This window comes from Nyctereutes procyonoides, unplaced genomic scaffold, assembly GCF_905146905.1.
Source record: "Nyctereutes procyonoides isolate TBG_1078 unplaced genomic scaffold, NYPRO_anot_genome, whole genome shotgun sequence".
In the NCBI taxonomy this organism is placed as follows: Eukaryota; Metazoa; Chordata; class Mammalia; order Carnivora; family Canidae; genus Nyctereutes; species Nyctereutes procyonoides.
In genome coordinates this window covers 12,752,939-12,765,804 of record NW_026575120.1, presented here as the reverse complement: position 1 = coordinate 12,765,804, position 12,866 = coordinate 12,752,939, and positions in this window count along the sequence as shown.

The following is a 12,866-nucleotide window of genomic DNA, read 5'->3' as shown; positions in this document are numbered from 1 at the left end:
CAATTCCATCAGTAGAAGTCTGCATCATCACAAAGTTGTTCATGAGTTGTGAGAGGCACAGTGCACTAAAATGCAAAGCAACACTTCCTTCTTGAGAAAGTTTCCTTATCTCTGAAGGAGGGAAGCTATGAGTGGAGTCTCCCTCCTTGGACAGAGCTTTGGTCTGATGCACTAATAAATGGGTACAATGCATGTAGTTTTCTGCTGACTTTTTGCTGGGGCCAGAATGGGAAAGGTGATGGAGGTAGCAAGTGTGATATCATTGTTAGACTTTACCTAGAAAATCTATAAACCAATACAGCCTTTTTTGGACTCAGATGAAATGTGCTCATCTTTTAGAAATGTATAAGCCCAAGTATGACCTAAAAACAACTTCAGGAAGGTCTTCGCTTGTCCTTAAGGTCTCTTCTCCTGTTAGCCTTATACAAACGGGCATGATCTACTGCACATGGCATCAGTCTCTATGCATGGAGAAGGCATGTCGTTTGCCCTAATGGTGACTAACAAGGCCTTTTCCCCACTCAGAGCTCAATGATTTCCTTCTCCTGCTCAGATTGAAGTAAAAATCTCCCTAGTGGTCTCCAAATTGTTTTGATAATGTGCTCTACCGATAAAATATTTGAATCACATACCCCTAAGAGTTGTATGACTACTTTTTTTAAAAGATTTATTTATTTATTTATTCATGATAGACACACAGAGAGAGAGAGGGAGAGAGAGAGAGGCAGAGACACAGGAGGAGGGAGAAGCAGGCTCCATGCCGGGAGCCCGACGTGGGACTCGATCCCGGGACTCCAAGTTCGAGCCCTGGGCCAAAGGCAGGCGCTAAACCGCTGAGCCACCCAGGGATCCCCGACTATTTTGTTTTGTGTTGTATACACCTAATACTATATTATTAGGATGTAAATTATCAAATCTGAAAATATGACATTTAAGAGGATGAAGTAATATGAAATAAAAATTTTAAAATAATTTTGTTTGATAATGTAATGAATAGGACAAAGCCCACAGTGTTCTTATGAATATGTTATCAATGATTTTAATAAGCTTCACCACTTTCTCTTACTCACCCCCTCTCTCCCAGACACCTGGTCTCCCTACGTGAGACCTGACAAGAGGGCACAGATACCTTCTCATAAATTAAATACTGTGAAGATTACTTTTGTTCCTGTTTTTAGGTGAAAGTAAATATAAATAGATGTTTTATTTTTTATTTCAGCATCCCGCAGGATCTCTATATACACCTAGCATTTCCATACCCCACTTTGAGCTTATTTAACAGAGGACATCAAATTGATCTGATTTCTCAATTTTTGACTCTGCTGATAAAAGCAGATAGGAGTAATGAGTTTGGGTGAGGGAATGGCACAATGCAGTGAAGGAGATGGGGAAGCTTCAGCTACTTCCTAGGGGTAACAGACAGGATAACTGTTTTCTCAACATCTGTGGCATAATGCCCTCTTCCCTCTGCAGCCACAGTACTTAAAAGGAAACAACTAAGCCATGTAATGTCTTTCATGTTTCCTCCCTTAAAAAAAAAAAAAAAGACAGAAGGAAAGAAAAAAAGAAATAAACTTTGAATGAGCCTAGTCAGTAAAGAAAGGTCAAGTGAAGCCACCATGGCACATTGTGTTCTGGGGAGTCTTTTTTCCCCTCCACACTGAGCAGGATAAAGGACCCAGTCGTGACTGCCACACAGTGGTTTCTTAATTGAGTCTTCCATCTTCATGGGCCAGATGAGAGAGTCACTTAAAAGGGGATAAATTCAAAAACCATGTGCAGTTTCAGAACAAATTGTTCAAGCCACCTAAAAGTGGAGTTCTTTAAAATCCTGCTGCTGCTTCTGCCACACGGGGCTCTTGCGGGTTCCAGCCAAAGAACCGCTGCGTTTAAAGTACAGATCCCAGTAATGAAGTGACATTTGACTGTTCACAGTGAATTATATAGTCTCTCACATGAGAGTAGTATTCGCAATTGCATTTTCTCAACTCGATTTCAGTGAGAAAACAGCCCGTGAAGCATCCAGAAGCTTTGTGTAGATCCGTGGGAATCCCGAGGTGAGGCAGAGCGCAGGCTGGTCCCTTACAGGATGCTGGTGGAGGCCTGATCATGGAAGACAATTTGGGGCAAGTGTTACAGGAGTTCTGGGTAATAAAGGAAATATACAGAGAACATGCACCTGTTGTTAACTTGGAAGTTGGATGAACAAGGGACTTTACTGAGACAGCCAGGGATAAGGGAGACCTGGAGATGCCACAAGACCCACAGGAAAGAGAGATGGTAATATTTAGGGACAGAAGCTGAAAATCCAGAACAGGATGACCTCTTACATGTAAGGCTGTTTATCTTGAGATAAATTCATATTAAATTTACATCTGGAAACATGAAATAATCAAGCTGAGGAAAAACAAAACTAAATATAATAGCTTCACTAAGTTCTTGGTCTAACATATTTATGCTGAGACCATCGCTGATACAAATAAGTATAGTAGCAACTTATGTAAGTAGTAAAATGGAAAGTTAAAATCCATACATCCAATTGCCATGTGAAGCAAAAGTGCTATTTGGCAAGCATCACTGATACAGCACTCATAAAGCAATCTTAATATTTCTGGCTTTATCCAGAACTAATTGAGTGACCCTAGGCAAATTTGGGCTTTGTTTTACTCATCAGTAATATGAGAGAGCCTATAATGTTATATCTTTATTACCATGAAAGTAGTACAGAAATATGGCAAAAGAAGCAACAGTGTAGGATTTAAAAAGAACTTCTTACTCTACCTTCCTCATTCGCAATGAACCCTCAGTCCATTTTTTCAGAGTAAACCATTAATGATACTTTCTTCAAAGTCTTACACAACATTTATGCAAATACACATATGTAAATACTTTTTATACATTTATTTTTTATTGGTGTTCAATTTTCCAACACATAGAATAACACCCAGTGCTCATCCCATCAAGTGCCCCTCTCAGTGCCCGTCACCCAGTCACCCCACCCCCTGCCCACATCCCCATCTGCCACCCCTAGTTCGTTTCCCAGAGTTAGGAGTCTCTCATGTTCTGTCTCCCTTTCTGATATTTCCCACTCATTTTTCTCCCTTACCCTTTATTCCCTTTCATTATTTTTTATATTCCCCAAATGAATGAGACCATATAATGTTTGTCCTTCTCCGATTGACTTACTTCACTCAGCATAATACCCTCCAGGTCCATCCACGTTGAAGCAAATGGTGGGTATTTGTCATTTCCAATGGCTGAGTAATTTTCCATTGTATACATAGACCATATCTTCTTTATCCATTCATCTTTCGATGGGCACCGAGGCTCCTTCCACAGTTTGGCTATTGGTGGACATTGCTGCTATAAACATCGGGGTGCAGGTGTCCAGTGCATTTCATTGCATCTGTATCTTTGGGGTAAATCCCCAGCAGTGCAATTGCTGGGTCGTAGGGCAGGTCTATTTTTAACTCTTTGAGGAAACTCCACATAGTTTTCCAGAGTGGCTGCACCAGTTCATATTCCCACCAACAGTGCAGGAGGGTTCCCCTTTCTCCACATCCTCTCCAACATTTGTGGTTTCCTGCCTTGTTAATTTTCCCCATTCTCACTGGTGTGAGGTGGTGTCTCATTGTGGTTTTGATTTGCATTTCCCTGATGGCAAGTGATGCGGACTTCTTGCAAGATACATCCATGAAGGCAAGAGAAACAAAAGCAAAAATGAACTATTGGGGCTTCATCAAGATAAGTAGCTTTTGCACAGCAAAAGATACAGTCAACAAAACTAAAAGACAACCTACAGAATGGGAGAAGATATTTCCAAGTGGCGTATCAGATAAAGGGCTAGTATCCAAGATCTATAAAGAACTTATTAAACTCAGCAGCAAAGAAACAAACAATCCAGTCATGAAATGGACAAGACATGAACAGAAATCTCACAGAGGAAGACATAGACATGGCCAACAGGCACATATGTAAATACTTTAAAAGCAAGTGAAATTTTATTACACATACTGTTCAGATCTTATTTACATTATAATATGTGTTACAGGGAATTGTGTCTCCTCAAAATTCATGTGTTGATGTCCTAACTCCCAATACTTCAGAATGTGACAGTATCTTGAGATAGAATTCTTTTTTTTTTTTAAATCTTATTTGACACAGAGATAGACTGGAGGGAGAGAAAGAGAGAGCATAAGCAGGGGGAGGGGCAGAGGGAGAGGGAGAAGCAGACTCCCTGCTGTGCAGAGGGCTGACTAGGGACTCCTCCAGGACCCTGAGATGGTGACCTGAGCTGAAGATAGATGCTTAAATGACAGAACCACCCAGATGCCCACGGAGATACAATCTTTAAAGACATGATTAAAGGGATCCCTGGAAGGCTCAGTGGTTGAGCATCTGCCTTTGGCTCAGGTCGTGATCCCAGGGTCCTGGGATTGAGTCCTGCATTGAGCTCCCTGCAGGGAGCCTGCTTCTCCTTCTATGTATGTTCTCTCTCTCTTCTCTCTCTCTCTCTCTCTCTCTCTCTCTTTCTCTCTCTCTCATGAATAAATAAATAAAATATTTTTTAAAAGAGAGAGATGATTAGAGCAAAATGAAGTCACCTGAGTGGGCCCTAATCCAATGTGACCAGAGTTCTTATAAGAAAAAGAGATTAGGACACAGCACAGATGGAAGAGCATATGAAACACTGGAATAAAACAGCTATGTATAAGCCAAAGATAAAAAGCTCTCAGAAGAAATGAATCCTACCAACACCTTGATCTTGAACTTTTAGCTTCCAGAATTGTGAGAAAATTAATTTCTGTAGTTTAAACCACCTAATCTGTAGTGCTTTGCTGTGGCAACCCTAATGAACTAACAAAATATATTGTAAATATCTTTACATATCAGCACATACAGATCTACCTTACATTGTAACAGTTCTATAACATTCTATTTTATAGATATGATATAATTGATTTTACAATTAGTGGAAATATAGGTTGTAGTTTGCCTCTTCTTTGATGGCCAGAGGTCAAGGTACATCATCTCTGGGGAAGAACACGCTACTCAGAGCCACTGCACTTTTCTACACACTATGATTAGTACAAGAAGACCTGATTTTATTGCACTTTGCTCTGCTACACTTCTCAGATACTATGTTTTTCACAGAGTGATCATTTGTGGCAAGTCTATCTATGCCATTTTTCCAACAGCATTTGCTCACTTCATGTCTCTGTGTTACATTTTGGTAATTCTTGCAAGCTTTTTCATTATTATTTTGTTGTTGTTGCTATGGTGATCTGTGATCAGTGATATATTGCAGTACTATTGCAATTATCTTGGGGCGCCACAAACTGTGCCTGTATAAGACAGTGAACTTAATTGATACATGTGTGTCTTCTGATGGCTCCACTAACCAGCCATTCTTCATCCTTCATCTCTTTTCCTTTCTTCAGTCCTCCGTATTCCCTGAGATACAACAATATTGAAATTAGACTAATTAATAACCCTACAATGGCCTCTATGTATTCAAGTGAGACGAAAAGTTGCATGTTTCTCACTTTACATCAAAAGCTAGAAATGACTAAGCTTAGTGACAAAGGCATGTCAAAAGTCAAGACAAACTGAAAACTAGACCTCTTGCATCAAATAGCCACTATAAATGCTGAAGAAAAGTTCTCAGAGAAAATTAAAAGTCCTACTTCAGTGAACACACAAACAATAAGAAAATATAACAGCCTCATTACTATATGGAGAAAGTTTAAGTGGTCTGGATAGCAGATCAAACCAACCACAACATTCTATTAAGCCAAAGCTTAATCCAGAGCAAGGCTCTACTTGTCTTTAGTTCTATGAAGGCCGAGAGAGATGAAGAAGCTATGGAGGAAAAGTTAGAAGCTGGCAGAGGTTGGTTCATGAGGTTGAAGGAAAGATGCCTTCTCCATAACATAAAAGTGCAAAGTGAAGCAGCAAATGCTGATGAAGAAACTGCAGCAAGTTATCCAGAGGTCTAGTTAAGATGATTAGTAAAAATGGCTACACTAAATAATAGCTGTACAATGCAGATGAAACAGTCTTCTTTTGGAAGAAGATACTGCCTAGCCCTTCATGGCTAGAGAAGAGAAGTCAATGCTTGCCTTCACAGCTTCAAAGGACAGGCTGACTCTTTTGTTAGGTGCTAAGGCAGCTGGTGATTTTCAGTTGAAGGCAATGCTCATTACCATTCCCGAAATTCTAGAGCCCTTATAAATTATGCTAAGTCTACTCTACCTGTGTTTTGTCAATGGAACATCAAAGCCTGGATGACAGTACATCTGTCTAAATATATTGAATAATTTAAGCCCACTCTTGGGAACTACTGCTCAGAAGAAAAAAAAATTATTTCAAATATTTCTGTTCATTGACAATGCTTCTGGCTACCCAAGAGCTCTGATGGTACAATGAAATTAATATTGTTTTTATGCCTGCTAATACACATCCATTCAGCAGCCCATTGATCAAGAAGTGATTCTGACTTTCAAGTCTTGTTGTTTAAGAAATACCTATAAGCCCATATGTGCCATAGATAATGATTCCTCTGATGGATCTGAGCAATGTGAATTGAAAACCTTCCAGACAGGATTCACCATTCTAGATGCTACTAAGACATTTGTGATTCATGGGAAGAGGTCAAAATGTCATCATTAACAGGCATTTGGAAGAAGTTGATTCCAACTGTCATGAACCCCTCAAAGTCATCAAGACTTAAGTGGAACTAGTACCTGCAGATATAGTGGAGAAACAGAACCAAGCGGATCCTGAAGATGTGACCTAATTGCTGCAATCTCATGATCAAACATCACCACACATGGAGTTGCTTCTTGTTTGTTTGTTTTTAAGATTTACTTATATATTTAAGAGAGAGAGAGAGAGAAAGAGAGTCTGAGTGCAAGAGAAAGAAGAAGAGGAAAGAGAATCTTAAGCAGATTACATGCTGAGTTTGGAGGCTGACATGGGGCTCAATCCCAGGATCCCAAGATCATGAATTGGATGCTTAACTGACTGCACCACCCAAATGTCCCAAGGAGTTGCCTCTTATGGGTGAGCAAAAAAAAAAATGATTTCTTGAGATGGAATCTACTCATGAAGATGCTGTGAATATTGTTGACATGACAAGAAAGGATTGAGGATATTACATAAACATAAAGGGCTTAAGGGGCAGCAGGGCTTTAGAAGATTGACATCAATTTTTAATGAAGTTCTACTGTGGGTAAAATGCTATCAAATAGTATGGCATGCTACAAGGAAATTGTTTGTGAAGGAAAGAGTAAATCAATGAGGCAAACTATATTGTTTTCTTATTTTAAGAAATTGTCACAGCCACTCCAGCCTTCAGCAACCACCAACCTGATCAGTCAGTAGTCATCAACGTTGAGGCAAGACCCTCCACCAGCAAAAATATTACAATTCACTAAATCTCCAAAAATGGTAAGTATTTTTTAGCAATAAAATATTTTTAAATTAAGGTATTTACATTTTTTTTATTAGACCTAATCCTATTAGGGGCACCTGGGTGGCTGAGCTGGCTAGGTGTCTGCCTTTGGCTCAGGTCATGATCCCAGAGTCCTGGAAAGGAGCCCCACACTGTGCTCCCTGCTCAGCAGGGAGTCTGCTTCTCCCTCTCCCTCTGCCTGACATTCCCCTCACTTGTGCTCTCTCCCAGTATCTCTGTCTCTCTCTCCAAAATAAATAAATAAAGTCTTTAAAAAATAAACATAATGCTATTATCATTTAGTACAGTATTGTGTACACAATTTTTATATCCACTGGGAAACCAAAAAAATTGACTCACTTTATTGTGATATTTGCTTTATTGTGGTGATCTGGAACTAAATCCACAATATCTCTGAGCTATGTCTATACTGAATAAAAGTTAACAGGCAATAAAAGATAGGACCAAATGCCTAAAAACCAAGATAAAAATGTAGACAATAGATTTCTTTTTCCACTTTTGAAGGATTAACTTCTATAACATAATCTTTACTGTCTTAATTTGAAAATTGAAGAACAAGGAAAAACAGCTTTTCAGACACTGAACAACATCAGCAAAGGCCCATAATTTTTAAAATAATGGAAATAAATAAAATAAGCCTCACAGTTGTCCTTATTTCCCGAGATCAGTCTCGGATTTGTGATGAAGAGAGGGGAACTCAGAGCTCAGAGATGTTTTTGAAGAGAATAAACAGATAATGAATGCAGGGAGAATGAAGGGGCTAAATTTTGCAGCCCAGGATGCCAGAGAAGAGGGAGAAAGAGCTCTAGAACTATGTAAAAGAGACCTCATTAGTCTTTTGTCAAACACCAATCTCTACTTTTCTAGGGGAAAGTCCACGAAGCCAGGCAAATAACAGCATCAGGGAAAGCAAATTACCAGGGAACTATAAGCCAACTCACCACCCCCCAAAAAAAAATTAAAAAACAATCTCCAAGGTTCATGCACACTTGAGAATCTTCTGAACTTCTACAAGCTACACTGAAGAGCCCTTGTTGGGAATGTGAGGCCTTTAATGAAGACTCCAGAAGAGTAACACATAACTCACAAGATTGAATTAACTCTCGAGGGAAAGTTACTATAAAACTTCCCTAACATATTAAGGGCAAGATTAAACTGTTTTTAAAGCAATTTAATAGCTTTCTGATTGGATTCTGGCACTCCTTTAGGATACAAGAAAATCCAGCAATTTCAACAATGTAAAATTCAAAATATCTAACATTGAATAAAAGCATTAATAAGCATGTGAAGTAATAGATAAAACTGATCAATTAATAAGGGAAAACTGGTAAACTAAAGAAACAGAGAAATGGAAGAGAAGATAAAATTAGCAAATATTGAGTCTTCCAAGAGGATACTATGATGAGATTGAAGGTGAAAGGATTTTATCAGAATTTATACCTGTAAAAGAAAATAGGGAGCAAGCTGAGGAAGGCTGGGAATGGAATCAGACTATAATTAAAGTGTGACTTCAAGTGAAGGTAGGAGAAAGAGAAGATTGAGTGGAAAACTCCTATTGTCATGTGGTCTAAGAAAGTTTTGGTAAAATCATTGTTCTATCTTTGAGTAAAAGCCACCTAACTAAAACATGCCTTTCTCTCAGGAATGAACCTGCCTAGGTAGCTCAGCCACACTTAGTCATCAGCAATAGCAACCTATGAGAGACATGGCTTTGGTGCAAATCTGGTATGGTTTCAAAGTGCAGCTGTTTGGACCCTTAGTCAATTATTTTCCATGTAGTAAAAGATCTTTGAGGTGGTCTCACAACTGCAATAGCAGACAAGGACTTTAAAACAGCTATCGTAGGACACCTGGATGGCTCAGTGGTTGAGCATCTGCCTTTGCCTCAGGTCATGATCCTGGGGTACTGGGATGGAGTTCTGCATCAGGCTTCCCACGGAGAGCTTGCTTTTCCTTCTGCCTATGTCTCTGCCTTACTCTGTGTCTCTCATGAATAAATAAGATCTTTTTTTAAAAAAACAGCTATTGTAAATATGCTTAAGATCATAAAGGAAACCATAAACATAATGATAGAAATGGGAAATATAAAAGAACCCAAACATAACTCCTAAAGATGAAAAATTCAATATAGAAATATTTTTAGGGTCATCTGGGTGGCTCAGTGAGTTAAGTGTCTGCCTTTGGCTCAGGTCATGATCTGGGGGTTTGAGATTAAGCAGCATCAGCGCCCTGCTCATCAGCAGGAAGTCTGTTTCTCCTTCCTCTGCCCTCCTTCCCCTTGCTGTGCTCTCACTTTCATTCAAATAAATAAATAAATAAATAAAATCATAAAAAAAAAGACATGCCATATAATCAAATTACTGAAACCAAGAAGTACAGGGAAAATCTTAAAATTAGCCGGAAAAAAATATTTACTACCCATAGTGGAATAATGACTGAAGACTTGACAGAATCATGCAAATCAGAAAGCAAAGAAATTACTTTTTTAAAGTGTTGAAATAAAATATTCTTAATTGTAGAATTTTATACCTCATGAAAATATGTTTCAAAAATGCAGGTGAGGATAAGACTTTACAGACAAAACTGATTATCCATCACCATCTCACCTATGTCTCACTAAACTACAGATCTTCTATATTTTCTGGGGAACCTTGGATTCACACCAGAGTTTCCAAAAATTGGGACTATTAACATTAAAGCAAGATAATTCCTTGTGAAGAAGGATGTCATGCTCACCATAGCCTATCTTCAGCATTTCTAGCCTATACCCAGTAACTGTCAGTAGCAAACCCCTTGCTCCCACCAGAAAAGCTGTGGCCACCAAAAATGTCTATAGATATTGCCAAACTTCCTGGAAGTCAAAATTATACCTACTCCCCTACTAAAAACCACTAATCTACACAAATTAATAGAAAGTGCCAAAGGTGGTAATTGTGAGAAAAAAAATACAATATTTGTTTTCATTTTAAAATTCAATTAAAAGCTAATGGACATTTAAAGTAAAAATTTAATGGTGTATTATACAATCTTTAACACATGTAAATCTAAAATATTTGACAATAGTATAAAAGACAGGAAGGAATGGAAGTGTATTCTTATGAATTTCTTACATTGTGTCTGAAGTGGCATAATATTATTTGAGACTGCAATGTGTTAAAGATGTATTTTGTAAAACTAGGAGCAAATACTAAAATATTTTTAAGGTATAAATAGTATATTTATTTTTTTAAAGATTTTATTTATTTACTCATGAGAGACACACACACACACCCACAGAGGCAGAGACACAGGCAGGGGGAGAAGCAGGCTCCATGCAGGGAGCTCAAAGTGGGACTCAATCCTGGATCTCCAAGATCAGGCCCTTGGCTGAAGGTGGCACTAAACCGCTGAGCCACCCGGGCTGCCCTAAATAGTATATTTATAATATTTAAATAAACCACAAATGAAACAAAGCCCAGAAGTGATCCATATATTTCAGTTATTATTTTTTTTAAAGATTTTACTTATTTATTCGTGAGAGACACTGAGAGAAAGGCAGAGAGGTAGGCAGAGGGAGAAGCAGGAACATAGATTTTAAAATAATTGTTATACATATGTTCAAGAAAATAATTTACAAGATGAAACACAAGAAAACCTAAAACTGATATATGACAACTATAATTAAAAATACATATGGAATATGTATGTATGAAATAAAACATGAGTCAACATAAAATAACCAAATGAATCATGAAAAGAAAAGAAAATTATGTAAAATATTGAATTAGCATGAAAGACATATGGCACATGCACATAATATGTATGCAAGTGAAGTTATAGAAGGGAAGGAGAAAGGATAGTACAGATAAAATATGAAAAGAATTAATGATCAAGAACTTTCAAAATCTGACATAAACATTACACAATGCTTTTTATAAATATCAAGAAGATATATTTGTAAATTTATGTGTATTAGAAAATTCTTATGAAATAAAAACTTACCAGATATTATAGAAAACCAATATGAAAACCTGAAGTATCTGAAGTCTATGAAAAACTACAATTTCTCATTTAGAAAACTCTAGCCCTAGATTGCTTTAGTACTGAATACTTACCAATGTTTGAAATAGTAAATAAAATATAAGCTACTTAGGAATAAATATAATGGAAAATATGCCAGACTTAACATAAAAATTAAAAACCTTAATTGAAAGAAATTTTAAGACCTAAATGGAGGAACATACCATGTTCATGGATAAGAAAACTCATTATGGTAAAGATTTGAATTCACCCCAATTTGACCTACAGATTCAATACAATTGCATAAGTATCTTGATAGGATGTTTAGTAGGAATTAATATGCTAATTTTAAAGTGTATATGAAAATACAATGGTCCAGAAATATCTAAAATAATTTTAAAACCAAAGTTTGAAGACTTCCTTAATCTGATTAAAAACATTAATTTAAAAGAATGTTTAGTTATGAAATATTGAAACTTTCTATTGAGGAAAGAAATCAAACAAGAAGAAATGCTATCATCATTTCTATTCAATAATACACCAGAAGTCCTAGTGAAAGCAAAAAGGTAAGAAAAATATGGTATGATATTGGAACAATTTTAGTTAAACAGATTAAGAAAATAGAATGAAAGCCTAGAATAAACCTGTATATACATTGTTACTTAATTTGTGATAATTTGACACAAAGTTGATGGACAAAGAATTATCAAGAAAAGATATTAGATTAATTAAATAATCATGGAAATAATTAATCATGACATTTAACTCTCACTGAAGTTAGATCTAGTTGTAAAAGGTAAAATAATAAAGCTTCTACAAAATAACAAAGAAAATTACCCTTGTGGGTTTGGGGTGGGTAAAAACCTTTGAATAGAATGTAGCAGAATTGAGCATATTTGAGAATTTAACTTTATTAAAATTAGGAAGTCTTGTTTATCGAAAGACCACAAAGAGAGTAAAAAGACAAGTTTTGAGGAAGAGAATGCAGTGGAGACACACATACACAAACACATGCACTATAATAAAACCAGGACATTTATAATATTAAATTTTAATAAATTTACTCTTTATGGTTCTTAGGTTGTAGGTCCCGATTAAGAAGACCTTACTCCCATGAACATATCAGCAAAATGACTCATATTTATGTAACTATCTTTGGTATAAAGGCTGAATTACATCTCTAGTTTTATTTTTCCTTACTGCTAAACGTTGTTCCAACACTATTTTTTTTAAACAATCTCATCTCCTTTTCTTACTATTTTGAAATATCACTGTTACATATACTCTTTTCCATTTGTGTTAGAGATACTTTATGAACTTTCTTACATGTCTTTTCATTTACTGCTCTACCAGTTTACAAACCCAAGTCACACTAAAATAATCCAGTTAC